Raw genomic sequence first — 15,151 nt, forward strand, 5'->3', positions numbered from 1 at the left:
TAAATCCCGACTAGATGATCAACTACAGATCATATTTGTATCAGTGAACATTATTACAGAAGGATCTGACTTCCTTATACCAGATTCTATAGAAACTTAACACTGTACAGTTCTGCTACCAACAATATGAGGACAGTGTAACACACACTAGAGTTGTTGGTCCAAGCACATGAGGAAGGCAACTGAAACACACTCATGTCCTTCACACCTTAAAACAATATGAGGACAGTGTAAAAAACACACACACAAATGTAGCATATTTGCAGCTCTGGAGGCCAGGATTACTGAATTGGAGACTCGGCCGCACCCTTCATTCACCCGTAGCTAGCCAGGCCCCTGTAGCTGGTGCAGCCGAAGATAGCGTAGGCCCCGCTAGCTGTTCCCGGCAGACCCCAAGCAGCTGGGGAAAGAGGCGGCTGGGTGACGGTGAGGAGGAAGCATAGTCTTAAACTGAAGCCCCAGGTACACCACCAACCTGTTCATGTGTCTAACCGTTTTTTCCCCACTCGGCGACACACCTGGGGTCAAACTCTGGTAATTGGTGATTCTGTTCTCAGACATGTGAAGCTAGAGACACCGGCAACCATAGTCAATTGTCTTCCAGGGGCCAGAGCAGGCGACATTGAAGGAAATTTAAAACTGCTGGCTAAGGGTAAGCGTAAATACAGTAAGATCATAATTCACGTCGGCAGTAATGACACCCGGTTACGCCAATCGGAGGTCACTAAAATCAATATTGAATCGGTGTGTAACTTTGCCAAAACAATGTCGGACTCTGTAGTTTTCTCTGGTCCCTCCCCAATCAGACCAGGAGTGACATGTTTAGCCGCATGTTCTCCTTAAATTGCTGGCTGTCTGAGTGGTGTCCCAGAAACGATGTGGGCTTCATAGATAATTGGCAAACCTTCTGGAGGAAACCTGGTCTTGTTAGAGAGGCGGCATCCATCCCACTTTGGATGGAGCAGCTCATTTCTAGAAATATGGACCAATTTATTAAACCCCCAAAATATGACTATCCAGAGTTGGGACCAGGAAGCAGAGTTGCAGTCTTACACGCCTCTCTGCAGCTTCTCTCCTCCTGCTACCCCCAAAACCCATCTCCATTGAGACTGTGTCAGCTCCCAAAAGACAAAAAACAAACTAAAACCAGCAATAAACAACTTAAACATAAAAATCACAAAGAAAGAACAATACAGTATCCACATCTGAACCAAAGAGTAAAACAGTGAAATGTGGATTATTAAATATTAGGTCTCTCTCCTCCAAGTCTCTGTTAGTACATGACTTAATAATTGATCAACAAATCGATTTACTCTGCCTTACAGAAACCTGGTTGCAGCAGGATGAGTATGTTAGTTTAAATGAATCAACACCCCGAGAGTCATTCTAACTACCAGAAATCGAAGCACAGGCCGAGGGGCGGTGTGGCAGCAATTTTCACACCAGTCTATTAATTAACGAAAGACCAAGACAGACTTTTAATTCATTTGAAAGCCTGATGCTTAGCCTCGTCCACCCCAGCTGTAAAACTCAGAAACCAGTCTTACTTGTTATCATCTATCGTCCACCTGGGCCTTACACAGAGTTTCTCTCTGATTTCTCAGACTTTTATCTGATTTAGTGCTCAGCTCAGATAAAATAATTATTGTGGGTGATTTTAACATCCATGTAGATGCTAAAAATGACAGCCTCAACATCGCATTTAATCTGTTATTAGACTCAGTTGGCTTCTCTCAAAATGTAAAAGAACCCACCCACCACTTTAATCACACTCTAGATCTTGTTTTAACATATGGCATAGAAACTGGACATTTAACAGTGTTTCCTGAAAACCCTCTGCTGTCTGATCATTTCCTGATAACATTTACATTTACAATAATTGATTACACAGCAGTGGAGAGTAGACTTTATCAAAGTAGATGTCTTTCTGAAAGTGCTGTAACTAAGTTTAAGAATATAATCCACCCACTGTTATCATCTTCAATGCCCTGTACCAACATAGAGCAGAGCAGCTATCTGAACGCTACTCCAACAGAGGTCGATTATCTTGTTAATAATTTTACCTCCTCTCTACGTGCGACTCTGGATACTGTAGCTCCTGTGAAAACTAAAGCCTCAAATCCGAAGTACCTGACTCCGTGGTATAATTCTCAAACACGTAGCCTAAAGCAGATAACTCGTAAGCTGAGAGGAAATGCGTGTCACAAATTTAGAGGATCATCATTTAGCCTGGAGAAATAGTTTGCTGCTTTATAAGAAAGCCCTCCATAAAGCCAGAACATCTTACTATTCGTCACTGATTGAAGAAAATAAGAACAACCCCAGGTTTCTCTTCAGCACTGTAGCCAGGCTGACAAAAGTCAGAGCTCTACTGAGCCAACAATCCCTTTAACGTTAACTAGTAATGACTTCATGAACTTCTTCACAAATAAAATTTTTATCATTAGAGAAAAAATTACCAATAATCATCCCACAGATGTAATATTATCTACAGCTACTTTTAGTACCATCGGTGTTAAGTTAGACTCTTTTTCTCCAATTGATCTTTCTGAGTTAACTTCAATAATTAATTCCTCCAAACCATCAACGTGTCTTTTAGACCCCATTCCTACAAAACTGCTCAAAGAAGTCCTGCCATTAATTAATTCTTGATCTTAAATATGATCAACCTCTCTCTAATAATCGGCTATGTACCACAGGCCTTCAAGGTGGCTGTAGTTAAACCTTTACTTAAAAAGCCATCTCTAGACCCAGCTGTCTTAGCTAATTATAGGCCAATCTCCAACCTTCCTTTCATATCAAAAATCCTTGAAAGAGTAGTTGTCAAACAGCTAACAGATCATCTGCAGAGGAATGGCTTATTTGAAGAGTTTCAGTCAGGTTTCAGAGCTCATCACAGCACAGAAACAGCTTTAGTGAAGGTTACAAATGATCTTCTTATGGCCTCTGACAGTGGACTCATCTCTGTGCTTGTCCTGCTAGACCTCAGTGCTGCGTTTGATACTGTTGACCATAATATCCTATTAGAGCGATTAGAACATGCTGTAGGTATTACAGGTACTGCACTGCAGTGGTTTGTATCATATCTATCTAATAGACTCCAATTTGTTCAAGTAAATGGAGAGTCCTCTTCACACACTAAGGTTAAATATGGTGTTCCACAGGGTTCAGTGCTAGGACCAATTCTATTTATATTATACATGCTTCCCTTAGGCAGCATCATTAGAAGACATAGCATAAATTTTCACTGCTATGCAGATGACACACGCAGCTCTATCTATCCATGAAGCCAGGTAACACACACCAATTAGTGAAACTGCAGGAATGTCTTAAAGACATAAAGACCTGGATGGCCGCTAACTTTCTGCTTCTTAATTCAGATAAAACTGAGGTTATTGTACTCGGCCCTGAAAATCTTAGAACTATGGTATCTAAGCAGATTCTTACTCTGGATGGCATTACCTCGGCCTCCAGTAACACTGTGAGGAACCTTGAGTCATTTTGACCAGGACATGTCCTTCAATGCACATATTAAACAAATATGTAGGACTGCTTTCTTCCATTTGCGCAACATCTCTAAAATTAGAAATATCCTGTCTCAGAGTGATGCTGAAAAACTAGTTCATGCATTTATTACTTCCAGGCTGGACTACTGTAATTCTTTATTATCAGGATGTCCTAAAACTCACTGAAAAGCCTTCAGCTGATCCAAAATGCTGCAGCAAGGGTACTGACAGGGACTAGAAAGAGAGAGCATATTTCTCCTGTTTTGGCTTCCTTCATTGGCTTCCTGTTAAATCCAGAATTGAATTCAAAATCCTGCTCCTCACATACAAAGTCTTAAATAATCAGGCCCCATCTTATCTTAATGACCTTGTAGTACCATATCACCCCATTAGAGCACTTCGCTCTCACACTGCAGGCCTACTTGTTGTTCCTAGAGTATTTAAAAGTAGAATGGGAGGCAGAGCCTTCAGTTTTCAGGCCCCTCTTCTGTGGAACCAGCTTCCAGTTTGGATTAGGAGACAGACACTATCTCTACTTTCAAGATTAGGCTTAAAACTTTCCTTTTGCTAAAGCATATAGTTAGGGCTGGACCAGGTGACCCTGAATCCTCCCTTAGTTATGCTGCACAGAGGCGTGAGCTGCGGGGATTCCCATGATGCATTGAGTTTTTCCTTCCACTCACCTTTCTCACTCACTATGTGTTAATAGACCTCTCTGCATCGAATCATATCTGTTATTAATCTCTGTCTCTCTTCCACAGCATGTCTTTATCCTGTTTTCCTTCTTCACCCCAACCGGTCGCAGCAGATGGCCGCCCTCCCTGAGCCTGGTTCTGCGGAGGTTTCTTCCTGTTAAAGGGAGTTTTCCTTCCCACTGTCGCCAAAGTGCTTGCTCATAGGGGTCATATGATTGTTGGGCTTTTCTCTGTATTTATTATTGTGCTATCTACTGTACAATATAAAGCGCCTTGAGGCGACTTTTGTTGTGATTTGGCGCTATATAAATAAAATTGAATTGAATTGAATTGAACTACAATCACTGGTCCTACCATATGAGGACTTCTACTTAAACACACTCATGTCCTTCACAGCTTAAAACAATATGAGGACAGTGTAAGACACACTAGAGTTGTTGGTCCTACCACATGAGGAAGGCAACTGAAACACACTCATGTCCTTCACAGCTTAAAACAATATGAGGACAGTGTAACACACACACTACAATCACTGGTCCTACCATATGAGGACTTCTACTTTCCTGTTGGAGGTTGAGACAGGATGGAAGGAGAGCAGGGAAGTAGCTGGCACAAATGATTCTATTGACACAACAGGGTAGTGAGATTAATGAACTGAACACAACAGACTCTTTCAAAATAAAACAGGAAAAATGGCATGAAAATACAAACGTTGTAATATACAACCCTAACATAAACTCCTTAAAACAATGTTAATAACGTTAAGCCAAACTCAACTAACCCACCACTAAACATAAGAAACTCAAAAACCTTAGAATAACGTCAGAAACGCTGGGCCAGAGACCCAGACCTATTGGTTTGTGCTAAATACGAAAACATTATTATTAACATTTAAATCCCCCAAACATATCTTGTGTTGAAAAAAAAAAAAGTGTGTGTTGCAGTTAGCTACACTTAAAAAAACTTAGACTGACTGTCTGTGCAGTTGCAGATGCAGAGAACACGTGCAAGGTCGCAGGTCCCTTTAACTCCGGTGGAAATTTAAAACAGTTAAATTTAACTTCTAATATCTATTGTTGAAGATAAATCTTAAGTAATTTTTTAGCATTCATCATCATTCATTACACAGTTTGTTCAAATCGATTGTGTATTGTTTTAATTCCGTTTAACTAGCGTTAATTAGCTTGTTAAACATACAACCTACCTTGCTAAATAATGCGTCGAGTCATGGATATCAAAGGTAAATACATACGTCAAGACAAATCTCTGCTGAGTGCTGAAGGTCCCGGATGTGCCGTTCACTCAGAGCTCCGGCGAGTTGTATCTTGCCGTGACCAGCAGATCTTTGGTTGAGGCTTTCGAACAATCAGATGCAGCGTTACTCACGTGTTGACCAATCACAGACGTCGTTCTATGTTCCACTGACGAAATGCCGCATCCTCTCACCAGCCACGGGCTCTCCTCGTCCATTTAACAACAAAAACACAGCAACACTCGCTGTATTTGAGGTAGGAACACTTGAGAAGTGTCACAGTGTTTTGCAAACTGCTGTTACAGTTAATTTCGTTCCGTTAATTTGTTTGGTTCCTATTCTTAAGTAACACTTAATACACATGTGGTTAGCTTGCTGGTCTAGTTTAAGTTAGCATGGGCATGCTGTTCACTGATGGAGTAATGCCAAAATTGGCCTGATATTGTCAGTGTGTTATCATAAACATGTCCTAATTTGTCATGAAAAGAAGAGCAGCACCCTTAGACCCTCAGGTGAAAATACAGATAATAGATAAGCAATTTAAGAAAATAAGTATAATGTGTATAATAAATGATTTTACTGTCACTTTCCTGGGTCTGTTGACCCAGCATTTTAAGTTTTAGTTTGTTTGGATGTCGATGTTTATTTATAAGTTCTTTAGGTTAGCTAAGTTCATTTGTTTATTAGATTACCCTTGTGATGTCTGTTTTATTGTGAAAGTCCTTGTCCTATATGCAGTGAGTCTAGTTTTGTTTCCCCTTGTCTTGTTAGGTCTGATTTGTCCCAGCTGTTCCTCATCCCCTCATTGTCTCTCTGTGTACTTACAATGGCTTGCAAAAGTATTCGTCCCGCTTTTCCACATTTTGTCACATTACTGCTACAAACATGAATCAATTTTAATGGAATCCAATTTCAGCAAAAGGTGGTTCTACAAAGTATTGACTCAGGGGGCTGAATAATTAGGCACAGCCCCCTTTTCAGTTATTTATTTGTAAAAAATGTTTGGAATCATGTATGATTTTCGTTCCACTTCTCACGTGTACACCACTTTGTGTTGGTCTTTCACGTGGAATTCCAATAAAATTGATTCATGTTTGTGGCAGTAATGTGACAAAATGTGGAAAAGTTCAAGGGGGCCGAATACTTTTGCAAGCCACTGTAAGTCCTGTCCTCATTTGTTCAGTGTCAGGTCATCTGTTGTCTTTGGTGCCACGTTTCCATGTTCCAGGTATGTTTGTATCCATGTCAGGTTTCATGGTTTGTCCCCAGGTTAGGTTATTGTTTAGCTTCACTTCTGCCTTTTGTTTTGTAATCTTTTAATTCAATTAAATTCAATTTTATTTATATAGCACCAAATCACAACAACAATCGCCTCAAGGCGCTTTTATATTGTACAGTAGATCGCACAATAATAGATACAGAGGAAAAACCCAACAATCATATGACCACCTATGAGCAAGCACTTTGGCGACAGTGCGAAGGAAAAACTCCCTTTTAACAGGAAGAAACCTCCAGCAGAACCAGGCTCAGGGAGGGGCGGGGCCATCTGCTGTGATTGGTTGGGGTGAGAGAAGGAAGACAGGATAAAGACATGCTGTGGATTAATAACAAGCATGATTCAGTGCAGAGAGGTCTATTAACACATAGTGAGTGAGAAAGGTGACTGGAAAGGAAAAACCTCAGTGCATCATGGGAATCCCCCATCAGCCTCACGTCCACTGCAGCACAACTAAGGGAGGATTCAGGGTCACCTGATCCTGCCCTAACTATATGCTTTAGCAAAAGGAAAGTTTGAAGCCTAATCTTAAAAGTAGAGATGGTGTCTGTCTCCCGAATCCAAACTGGAAGCTGGTTCTGCCTATTTTACCAGCCTTAATAAACAGCTTGCTTTCTGTTAATATTAAAATTTTCTTTCACGTTCCTTTGTGTCTGCATTTTGGGTCCATTCCTCAAATTCATACATGTGTCTAACCGTTTTTCCCCACTCGGCGACACACCCGTCGGGGTCAAACTCTGGTAATTGGTGATTCTGTTCTCAGACATGTGAAGCTAGAGACACCGGCAACCATAGTCAATTGTCTTCCAGGGGCCAGAGCAGGCGACATTGAAGGAAATTTAAAACTGCTGGCTAAGTGTAGTGAAGTAGATTCTGGGGTAGGATTTTACATGATGTCCACAAACGCACCACTAACATCCACACCTTCCCAGTTGACAATTAGCAGGCTTATAAGAAACAGCTGCGCTTCACTACCAGAAGGAGTCATTTGGTAGTCTTGTCCATCCAAGGTGGCATTAGGCAGTTAAGCGCTGCAGATCTCTACAGGAAAGTTACTCAGTTTAGTATTGCCCTTTAGAGAGTGGTAAGTGGGACTCTTGTGTTCATCATAACGTGGCATAGTAGGGTGGACTTTGACAACTGTTTCCCTCTTTTGTTGCTGGCTTGCACTATACTACTGCTGTCTTGTCATATGCTGTTTTGTTTGTTACGCAATGCTTTTATAAAAACAGTAATTTGGGGTGTATTTGTTTTATGTAGATCTTTTACTAATCTGTTTAACGTTTTACGCTTTCTTTTATTGCTTTAGTGGAGGTGTGGCCGCTTGTTGAGGGCTAGGCACATGAGGTGGAATCCCTCCCGATGCATGCAAGTGTACACACCGGGCATAGGTAGATTGCACCGTTTAGTGTGAGTGAGGTCTGCAGTGAAATCACATGGGTGAGATATTGGTGGCGCCCTTGGGCACTCCTCCCTGTAGGTTGCCTCCTCAAGTGGCGGTCTCCACCATTTTGTTTAGTTGCTCTTTTATCATGTTGTGATTGTTTTTAGGGTAGCATCCTGGTAGGGAGTCTGGTCGTTTTAATTAACTATTTTGCCGTCTCAACCCTGCTACCTTAGGTGCCTTTTTGATTTTATAATTCTATGTTTTAGTAGTTCTTAATAAACCTTGATTTGTAAAATTCACCTGCCTCACGATTGCCGTTAATAACGAGTCTGTGGGCTTTGGTTGCCAGTGTAACACTTACATTGGCTAGAGATATCTTTCCTGGGTTGTAACTCCCTCCCCAGGTGGCGTTGTCAACATCTTAGTTACCGTCCCCGGTTATTCCTCATTCGCGCCACCACATAAGGGTAAAAGTAAATTCAGTAAAATCATAATTCACACCGGCAGTAATGACACCCAGTTACGCCAATCGGAGGTCACTGAAATCAATATCGAATCAGTGTGTAACTTTGCCAAAACAATGTTGACTCTGTAGTTTTCTCTAATCCCTCCCCAATCAGACCAGGGTGACCTGTTTAGCTGCATTTCTCCTTAAATTGCTGTCTGAGTGTTGTCCCAGAAATGATGTGGGCTTCATAGATAATTGGCAAAGCTTCTGGAGGAAACCTGGTCTTGTTAGGAGGACGGCATCCATCCCACTTTGGATGGAGCAGCTCTCATTTCTAGAAATATGGACAAATTTATTAAACCCCCAAAATATGACTATCCAGATTTGGGACCAGGAAGCAGAGTTGCAGTCTTACACGCCTCTCTGCAGCTTCTCTCCTCCTGCTACCCCCAAAAACCCATCTCCATTGAGACTGTGTCAGCTCCCAAACAGACAAAAACAAACTAAAACCAGCAAAAACAATTTAAACATAAAAAAAATCAAAAAAAGAAAGAACAATACAGTATCCACATCTGAACCAAAGAGTAAAACATTGTGGATTATTAAATATTAGGTCGCTCTCTTCCAAGTCTCTGTTAGTACATGACTTAATTGATCAACAAATCGATGTACTCTGCCTTACAGAAACCTGGTTGCAGCAGGATGATTATGTTAGTTTAAATGAATCCACACCCCCGAGTCATTCTAACTACCAGAAATCATAAAGCACAGGCGGAGGGGCGGTGTGGCAGCAATTTTCCACACCAGCCTATTAATTAACGAAAGACCAAGACAGACTTTTAATTCATTTGAAAGCCTGATGCTTACCCCTGTCCACCCCAGCTGTAAAACTCAGAAACCAGTCTTACTTGTTATCATCTATTGTCCACCTGGGCCTTACAGAGTTTCTGTCTGATTTCTCAGACTTTTTATCTGATTTAGTGCTCAGCTCAGATAAAATAATTATTGTGGGTGATTTTAACATCCATGTAGATGCTAAAAATGACAGTGTCAACATGGCATTTAATCTGTTATTAGACTCAATTGGCTTCTCTCAAAATGTAAAGAACCCACCCACCACTTTAATCACACTCTAGATCTTGTTTTAACATATGAAATAGAAACTGAACATTTAACAGTGTTTCCTGAAAACCCTCTGCTGTCTGATCATTTCCTGATAACATGTACATTTACAGTAATTGATTACACAGCAGTAAAGGCCCTGGTGTGGTGCAGATGGCCCCAGCCAGCAGAACAGGACCGGTGCAGTGAGATGGCCTCAGAAAACAGCACAGGCCCTGGTGTGGTGCAGACAACTTCTGGTAGCAGCAGAGGTCCCAAAAAACATTTTCAAGAATTTACAGAATAGTTTAAAATACTCTTAAAAAGCTTGTTAGAAAAAACTAAAATCCATTTAAGATAGTAGAAGGAAAAAACAACAACCTAAAATTCAAAGCAGACATTCAACAAGGAGACATGCTGCTGCCATCTTGGAATTCACAGAGTCAAGACTGAGCCTGATGATCATACTGAATCGCATGACAGCGGCAGGAATCTCTAAGTTCAACTGCAGATTGCAGATGCAATTATATTAATGCAGATTAATGTAAACTCTTCAAGGGTCAAAATCTGCACACACATCATTCTGCTTAGTGAAGGTCAGACAATTTGTGCATTGATCTTGAGAAGTAAGACTCATTAAATAATAGTAATATAATTACACAAATGTTGAAAATTTATATTTTGAGACATTTTGTCAACAACAAAAACCCCAAGATGTACAGGCACTGATAACTGAATCTAAAGACCTTCATTTTGTCAAGATTTGCCTGATTTAACTGTTGTTACCCTTGCATAAGCCCCAAGAAGGGTATAACCTGGGTCAAATGTGTTATTGTGTCTGACACACCTACAAAATGAGGACTCATGAGTGGCGTCACTATAACCTGGGTCAAATGTGTTATTGTGTCTGACACACCTACAAAATGAGGACTCGCAGAGTGGCGTCACTGAAAGTGTGTTTAAAGTGTGTTTTGTTCCAAAACTGGCCAGTAGGCGGCGAAACTGAAAGTGAGCAAAAACGCTAAACACACTTAAACACACTTTTTCATAAAATTGTGATATTTCAGGACATTCGAGATTTTTGGTTTAGGAGCATGTTGGGAGCCTCTAGAACACTTTAGAAGGCTCGGAAAAATGAGGACCTCAAAATGTCCTCATTTTTCGGCGTCCTCATTTTGTGAGTGTGTTATCATAAAATTGTCCTCAGATGTCACGAAAACAAGTACACACACACACACACACACACACACACACACACACACACACACACACACACACACACACACACACACACACACACACACAAAAGAGTACTGACAGGGACTAGAAAGAGAGAGCATATTTCTCCTGTATTGGCTTCCCTTCATTGGCTTCCTGTTAAATCCAAAATTGAATTCAAAATCCTGCTCTTCACATACAAGGTCTTAAATAATCAGGCCTTATCTTATCTTAACGACCTTATAGTACCATATCACCCTATTAGAGCACTTCGCTCTCGCTCTGCAGGCTTACTTGTTGTCCCTAGAGTATTTAAAAGTAGAATGGGAGGCAGAGCCTTCAGTTTTCAGGCCCCTCTTCTATGGAACCAGCTTCCTGTTTGGATTCAGGAGACAGACACTATCTCTACTTTTAAGATTAGTCTTAAAACTTTCCTTTTTGCTAAAGCATATAGTTAGGGCTGGACCAGGTGACCCTGAATCCTCCCTTAGTTATGCTGCAATAGACGTAGGCTGCCGGGGATTCCCATGATGCATTGAGTTTTTCCTTTTCAGTCACCTTTCTCACTCACTATGTGCTAATAGACCTCTCTGCATTGAATCGTACCTGCTATTAATCTCTGTCTCTCTTCCACAGCATGTCTTTATCCTGTTTTCCTTCTCTCACCCCAACCAGTCGCAGCAGATGGCCCCGCCCCTCCCTGAGCCTGGTTCTGCCGGAGGTTTCTTCCTGTTAAAAGGGAGTTTTTCCTTCCCACTGTTGCCAAAGTGCTTGCTCATAGGGGGTCATTTGATTGTTGGGTTTTTCTCTGTATGTATTATTGTAGGATCAACTGTACAATATAAAGCGCCTTCAGGCGACTGTCGTTGTGATTTGGCACTATATAAATAAAAGTGAATTGAACTGAATTGAATTGAACATACCCCATATGCACATCCACATCCCAGGGGTCTCTCCTTATTTCTCTTGTCACCAAGTGTTGGAGCACTGAGCCTAAATTTAGAAGATGAAATAACTGAATATCATGGCTTTCCCGGAAGACTGTCACTCTAATTGTGTGTTTTCTCCTCTGTCATTCATTATTGTGTGGCGGAGCTCAACTGTTGCTAATGAGAATGTCGAGAAATATTGCTTTTATCTCACACCAGAGGATGTGAGGACATTTTTTAATAATGACAAGTCTTTAGATAATGAGATGAGCATAAGAGACATAATGACAGTGGAGACGAAGACCATGCCCTATGATATTCGCTCTTTACTGTGGAGAAATAAAAAGTACAAATTTACCTAGAAAAAATAAATAAGCTGAGAAGATGAAATCAATAAAAGTTAGAATGAAGCAGTATTATTCTTTTTTTCATTAAAATGTTACTGGTATGTTTGAGTTTGAAGAATAATAATGACGCTGCTAGACTGAACCACAATTCAGTCTAGTAGCATCATTTCAGTCGAGTGTAAGGGCTATAAAATCTGTGCAGTGCGCACCAACTCCAGTCAGCGCTACAGCTGTAAGAAGTAGCTGTCTTTTCAGCAGCATTACTCCTGAAAATAAGCTGGCCGAACAGTTATCCTATCATACAATAGTACATAGGTAAGATAATTAATATAATAAAGATCTTATATTTTTAAAATAATCTTATAAATTGTAAGATAATGAAATAAATACACTAGCGACAACATTTTTAACCTTGGATGAGGAGTGTGCAAAATTCAGTTAAATTCAATTCAGTTCAATCCATCCATTCTCTTCCACTTAACCTTAACAGGGTTTGGGTGGGTGGAGCCTATCCAGCTATCATAGGGCGACAGTACACCCTGGACAGGTTGTACTCACATTCACACCTATTTAACTCAACTCAATTCAACTTACATAGCGGTAAGTCACAACAACAGTCAGCTCAAGGGGCTTGAATGCAAGGATGTAAACACAGTTTACTGATGCGGCTGGTGTTGACTGACACATTTAGGATGGCTGTGACTCAGGAAGTTGAGCGGGGCATCTACTAATCGGAGGGTTGGTGGTTTGATCCCTAGTTTCTTCAGTCTGCATACCAAAGTATCTCTGGGCAAGATACTGAACCCTGAGTTGCTTCAGATGCCTTCATTGGAGTGTAAATGCTTGTGAACAAAAGATGTAGATGTAGAAAAAAATGAATGTGTAAATGGATTAATGTGAAATGTTGTTTAAAGCACTAGGTAGAAAAGCGCTACATGAGAACCAGTCAATCTGAACATTTACATTAGTTACATTATATGGTTTGCAAATAAAGCAAACCATAAATACTGAAACACTACAGTTTAGTTTTATTGCTCAGACTGATAGATAAAAATAAAAAAAAAGCAAAACAGAAGCATAATTGAACAGAAGGCCAGAGAAGGTGTGATCATGTGAGACTGTCACATACAGCTGTGGCTATTTATAGCTTCAATATTATCAGTGATTCATGACATGTTACACTTTATGATTGTCAGCCTAAACAATGTTTTTTTTTTTCATAATTCAAGTATAAAATAACAATCAGAAGTAAAACATGGCTGTAAAATTTATCAGCAAAACAAATAAATGTCTATGCATTTGCTTTGCAAAAATACTGACATGTTTATAGGGACATTTCAAAGCTACCAACAAGGTTCTACATGGAAGTTGTCAGTTCTGTTGTGGAAAAGATGTAGAAGCAATCCCTAGTTTTTACAGAGAATCATAGCATTGATATCAACAGAACACAAAACCTCTATAACTTGAGTTTTAAAAGATATGAGAAGAAAATGAGTGTACAGGTCGTCTGGAGAGTGTTGCATTATAGGGCACGGTAAACAAGCTGTCCTTCAACAGAAGCACTAATGTATGCTTTTAAAGGGATAGGGATGTGAAATGAAGTGCACTTGAGAGGTTGTATTAGCCCAAAAAGGTGATACTAATTGGAAATTTTCCACAGACCATCACGGATGTGTCATGCCCATGAAATCTCATATCATGCATGTCCTTCAGCTATCCAAGCTATTGCCAGTATTGAGCAAGTGCTAATGTGAGCACATCGTTATTATAATGCTTTACATTAGCTAAATTACCATCCCAAAAGAAGACAGTAAATTTTATGGTGTGATTGTGCCCTTACATTAACTAATGTACACGATGCATTTAGTACATTTTAATCCTATCTTGAAGATGCATCTATCATTATTAAAACTACTTGGCTATGTGTAAAAACATCATGGCTTGGTTTAAAATACAACTGTTTCTTTTTCTTTTAAGGACTATTTTATTTGCTGAGATGAGCATACATTCCTGCGTTATCTGGATAACTTAAATGCTGCTGGCGTGAAGTATACTTCCTACTGAAATCATTATTTGTGTTCATGTGGTCACAAAGCTTAAAACAAGATTAACAATTTATGACCATAAACTCGAATAGATTATTTTCTTGTGACATTTTTCTAGGATACTGAGCTGGATGACAACACAGTATGTTACCATAACTTCGATAAAAGCAAGAAGTGTTAAACTGAATGTGAGAGTAGTACAAGTGAGTAACAGAGTGAGTGAAGCTGACAGAGAAATCCTCCGAGCTTTACATATTACAAAAGAGACATGCCACCAGCACTACGAGCTCTTCTTTACCTTTTTGTATCATACTTATCTAGCATTGTAATAGGTTTCTCACTCATTAAAAAAAGTGATGTATATTTTTTGGTGAACATCTAGGTGGCACCTTCTGTAATAGTTAAATTCCAAGTCGGCTTTGAGGACAGGCTGATTTTTATATGACTTTCTATAGGCATATTTTGTCAGTGTTACAAAAGCAGAAAAGTATAAAATGCAGTGAGAAAAGGGCCAAAGGTGCCTTTTAGTTTCATGCCACTGTGGCACAGTCTCTTTTAAATGTTAATATATTTGTAGCTCCCCATATAAGCATCTTTATCTGGTGCGCAAATACATAATATTCCAGGATGTGCTGGAGACCTCACTGGTGTAAGGGCTTGTGTGATCCAATCACATTGTCTCGGGTTATATAATACAAATTTCCTCATGTTCAGTAGACATTAGGGCTCAGAGTTGTTATCAGCAGGACCATAAGATGTTACCAGTGCATCTAGTCAGTCCATTAGGGTAAACTGTCTGAGTAATTACATGAATATGTGCATAATCTGCTCTCCAGACATATCCAGTAAATAAGCTGAAAACTGTCAGGCCCCAACACATCAAGTACTGTTTCGAACGCATGACTGAAAAGTTTTCCATACATGCTGATTAACCTTGGGTGTACTTT

At 40.1% G+C, this 15,151-nt stretch overlaps 1 protein-coding gene across 1 annotated transcript in view; it reads right to left on the reverse strand.

The window, feature by feature from the left end:
* The window catches only part of asic1b (acid-sensing (proton-gated) ion channel 1b), a 187,656-nt gene that overhangs the window by 89,881 nt on the left and 82,624 nt on the right, over nt 1-15,151 (reverse strand). The window lies entirely within an intron of this gene.

The sequence above is a fragment of the Oreochromis aureus genome, linkage group 5, assembly GCF_013358895.1.
Source record: "Oreochromis aureus strain Israel breed Guangdong linkage group 5, ZZ_aureus, whole genome shotgun sequence".
In the NCBI taxonomy this organism is placed as follows: Eukaryota; Metazoa; Chordata; class Actinopteri; order Cichliformes; family Cichlidae; genus Oreochromis; species Oreochromis aureus.